Source organism: Myotis brandtii, unplaced genomic scaffold, assembly GCF_000412655.1.
Source record: "Myotis brandtii unplaced genomic scaffold, ASM41265v1 scaffold32, whole genome shotgun sequence".
In the NCBI taxonomy this organism is placed as follows: Eukaryota; Metazoa; Chordata; class Mammalia; order Chiroptera; family Vespertilionidae; genus Myotis; species Myotis brandtii.
The window spans coordinates 2,021,779-2,026,409 of NW_005362269.1; positions in this window are offsets into that span (position 1 = coordinate 2,021,779).

Consider the following 4,631-nt stretch of genomic DNA (forward strand, 5'->3'; position numbering starts at 1 on the left):
TAGGGCCTGGAGGAGCCAGTCCTGGGTTTCCCTGGGGCCTGGGGGAAAGAGTGGGGGAAAGAGCACCAAGGCCAGCAGAGAAACAGAGACTTCCGAGGAGGCCGGGAAGTCAGCTGAGGCGGGAGGGCGGGCTGAGGCCTGTCACCTGCGCCTCCCGCCTCGAAGCATTTTCTTCTGGCCTTGGAGATGGAAACTCAGCTGCTGGCTGCAGCCCAGCCCATCTGGACAAGAGCCCCTTCCCAAGGAGAGTGGCTCAGAGGAGGGGCTCCGAGGTCCTTGGGAAAATGCTCTCAGCTCTGAGAGCTGTTTTTGAGTGCCTGCCTTGTGTGTACATGGAAAGCAAGCTTCTTCCAGAATTAAATGTTCAGACTGCAGCTCAGGGGGGTCGATTTCCAACAGCCCCCCCTCCGAGGGCTCAGGGACACTCTGGAGCTAATCTCAGAGGCGCCGTCTACACTGCTGTACCCTGGCTTTACAAGGGGCTCCGCATCTTCCCAGAGCAACCCAGAACACACTTCCCATTTGGCTGAGTAAATGTTTTCTATCCAATGTTTCCGAAACCCAGAGGGCCCCTTAATGATCCACTACTCTCATCTCTCATTTTCTAGACGGGGTGAAGGCGCCTTAGGGAGACAAGGGACTTGCCAAGACCAAGACCACAGCCACCGCTCTGCCTCCCAGCCTGTCACAACAAGCACCCGCACAGCCCTGAGGCCTGGCTGCAATGGGACCTTAGGAGGAGGCCCCGGGGTGAGACCCGGGTTCTTGTTCCCAATCTGTCTGTAACCTCAGACAAGCCAGGTTCCCTCTTTGGACCTCAGTTTCTTCATCTGTAAAATGGGGACATTATCACTCCCTCTTTGGGAAAATCCAGGGTGGATGTGAGAGGCTTTTACAGATTTCAACCAGGAATCTTCATAGCAAAATCTCAGAATATCAATCCTACTAGGATTCTCCCCAGACCCCATAGGATTCCTCTCCAGCACCCCATCCCACCTCAATATGCACGTTTCATCATCTTGGTTGAAACAGTTTCTCAAAACCAGCAGGTATGGCCACTCTAGACCTGAGCCTCTCTCCTCCTACGAACCCTGAATCTCTTCTGATCTCGCTGATCATTCCAGAAATCCACTCAAGGGCAGAGTAGCGTCGTGGCTGCTGTGGCCACCCCCTGCCTTTGCCCTGTAGCCTGCAAGCAGCCCTGTTTCCTCCTCCCTCTTTGGGAGCTCAGGACTGACTCTAGGAAGAATGCTCTGGGGCAGAGAACACACCAGAGCCGGAAGAGCCTGTGGCTCGCTGCCACAGAGCTGGGGAAACTGACAGCTGGACAGGGGAAGGTCATGTCCAAGTCATGCAAAAGGCATGGGCTTTGAGATCAGATGTGACTGAGTCACAGCTCTGCTCCTGCGACCAATTGGTGATTTAAGTGAGTTACCTAAACTAAATCTCAATTTCCACATCTGCAAAATGCATTTAAATGTTACCTCCATGTACTGAGAAATGAAACAGTGAATGTACAGCTCTTAGCACGGTGCCGGCCCATAGCAAAAACAGAATAAATGGCAGCTTTTATAGTGACGAGCCCGAACAAATACAAGGGAGGCAGCGTGGCATCCTAAGAAAGAATGCAGGTTTTGCTGTCATGACCCAATTTCAAATCCTGACACAGCAAATTCCTAGTTCATGACCGTGGGTGAGTTATGTCATTTCTCTGACTCGGTTCCTTCATCTCTGAAATGACAATCTCATAAGGTTTTTGTAAAAATTCAATGAAGTAAGGCAGGTAAAACACTTAGCATGGGCAGATACAGATGCAATGTTTAATAACTGGTGGCTTCTGTTACTGCAGTCATCCTCTTAGAGCAGTGTCTCCAGTTTTGATGGTCCATGGTGATGTTTGTCATACACACAGACAGTTAAAGATACACCCAGAAGGTCACAATCAAGAGTGTGGACTCGCCCTAGCTGGTTTGGCTCAGTGGGTAGAGCGTCGGACTGCAGACTAAAGGATCCTTGGTTCGATTCCAGTCAAGGGCACATACCTGGGTTGCAGGTTCGATCCCCAGTAGGGGTGTGCAGGAGGCAGCCAATCAATGATTCTCTCTCATTGATGTTTCTGTTTCTCTCTCCCTCTCCCTTCCTCTCTGAAAACAATAAAAAAAATATATTTTTAAAAAGAGTGTGGATTCAATGCAGCGATGCAGAGGGAGGAGGAGAAAAGGGGGAGAGGCCAGGCAATACAGAAACACCAGCATAAGAAAAACATTTCTGTCCTCCAAAGGTTGCCCTTGCCTGTGTGGCACAATGGGTTGGAGTGTCGTGCTGTGTACCAAAGGATTGTGGTTCCATTCCCGGTCAGGGCACAAATGTAGGTTACGGGTTCGATCCCTGGTTGGGACCTGCAAGTAACCAATGTTTCTCTCTCTCCCCCTCCTTCTCTAAAATTAATAAAATAAAATTTATTTTAAAAAGGTGGCTTGTGGGCTTTGGAGGAAAAGAGTGCACTCTTAGGGAGGGAGGACATGTTGTGTGTAAGGGGGTGAAATCAGGTGTGTGGGGTGGACAATTTGAGGAAAATCAAGAAATAACCTGGCCGTGGATGGTGTCCTCAGTGGTTAGAGCATCAGCCGGCAAACCGAAGGGTCTTGGGTTCGATTTCTGGTCAAGGGCACGCGTATCTGGGTTGCAGGTTTGATCCCACATGCAGAAGGCAACCAATCAATGTGCCTGTCTCACATAGATGTTTCTCTCTCTCTCCCTCTCTTTTTCTCTCTCCCCCTCCCTCCCTCCCTTCCATTCTCTCTAATAACATCAATGGGAAAAATATTCTCGGGTGAGAATTTTAAGGAAGGAAGGAAGGAAGGAAGGAAGGGAGGGAGGGAGGGAGGGAAAGGACGGACCTGGAAGGTGGTATATGTGTCCCAGGAATCCCCAAGGGACTTAAACTTGAGCTGTGTCACTGCCCTCAGTACAGCACTTCCCTCCCCCGCTCACCAGCTCAGCATTCAAGGCTCTTGACATCCTTCCTGATTTAACTGCCCTCTCCTCCCTCCATCCACCACCACACCCTCCCCTGCACCCTCAAACCCAGAATCTCTGTCTACCAGCATTTTCGATCCAGCTTTCCAGCATCAACACCAGTGCTTTTAAATTCTGGCTTCATTAATACCCACTCGGGGATTGGGGGGGGGGGGGGGGGGGGAGGTCTGGGCTTTGGTAATTTTTTTAAACTTTCCTAAATGGTTCTGCCAACTCTTCCAGGAAGCCAGGAAAGATTTCTCTGGCCTCTGACCCCCCACAGCATTCTGAAACCACCTATACTAGGTGGCGTGGGGCAACCACTGTGGATTTAGTATTCTCCTATTAGATCAGCGGTTCTCAACCTGTGGGTCTCGACCCCTTTGGCGGCCGAATGACCCTTTCACAGGGGTCGCCTAAGACCATTCTGCGTATCAGATATATACATTATGATTCATAACAGTAGCAACATTACAGTTATGAAGTAGCAACGAAAATAATTTTATGGTTGGGTCACAACATGAGGAACTGTATTTAAAGGGCCAGAAGGGTGAGAACCACTGGATTAGATGGAGGCTGCTTGCCTCCAAGGTGGAGGTATTGTGGGGGGAAATCTGTACTTAAAATTCTCCAGGTGTGTGGTTTCAGTCTTTGTTTCTGAGCTAGTTTACAGCTCAGTAAGTTGTAGGTAACTGACAGTAATGCAAAATAATTCTTATGGCATGCTCATCCTGTCCTACCTGGTAAAGGTCTAATTATTTCTCTCCTCCTCTGATGGAAAAAAGTTTGCCTCCATTGTACATTCCTTTCAATATAAAGATGTCTACTGATTCTCTCTGGAGCTGGTATAACACCTGGCTGGTTGGGTCATTAATTAATGAGTACAATAAAATCTTTAGCACATGGTCATTTTTATAGCTGGGTGAGCCATGATTCTACTCTTTCTTGAAAATTATTGTATATGTGTCTTTGCCATGTACCACAGTGTGTGGCTCATAAGGACTGTTGGATGAAAGGCACTGAGTAGCTTTAATGCTGTCTTTAATGACCCCCTTGAAAAATCACAGTGTAGCCCTAACTGGTGTGGCTCAGTTTGCTGGGCATCGTCCCATGCACCAAAAGGTTGCTGGTTCTTGCTGGTTCCATTTCCAGTCAGGGCACATGCTGGATTGCAGGCTCGATCCCTGATAGGGGGAGTGCAGGAGGCAGCTGATTGATCTTTTGCTCTCACATCAATGTTTCTCTCTCCCTCTCCCTTCTCTCTCTAAAAAATCTATTAAAAATACTTTTTAACATCACAGTGTAGGGGAGGAAATTTTCCTTTTACTAGACCTTCTAGGTTCTTCTGTCTGGTTTAATAATGAAATCAACATGAGACAACTTAACAAGAGAAAATAACCAAATTTATCACGTATGTACATACAGGAGTTCCATAAGAATACGGGACTCAAGGGCAAATCTCCAGTGGAGGCTTATAAACTCCTCCTAAAGGGAAAGGAGTAGTGGCTTGGACTTCAAAGAGGAGGCAGGCAGTTCACAGATAGGTGAGAAGGAGCAAACATCTGGGCCACCCAGAAATAATGGGACCCTTAGGGGTCTCACCACCAGACTGT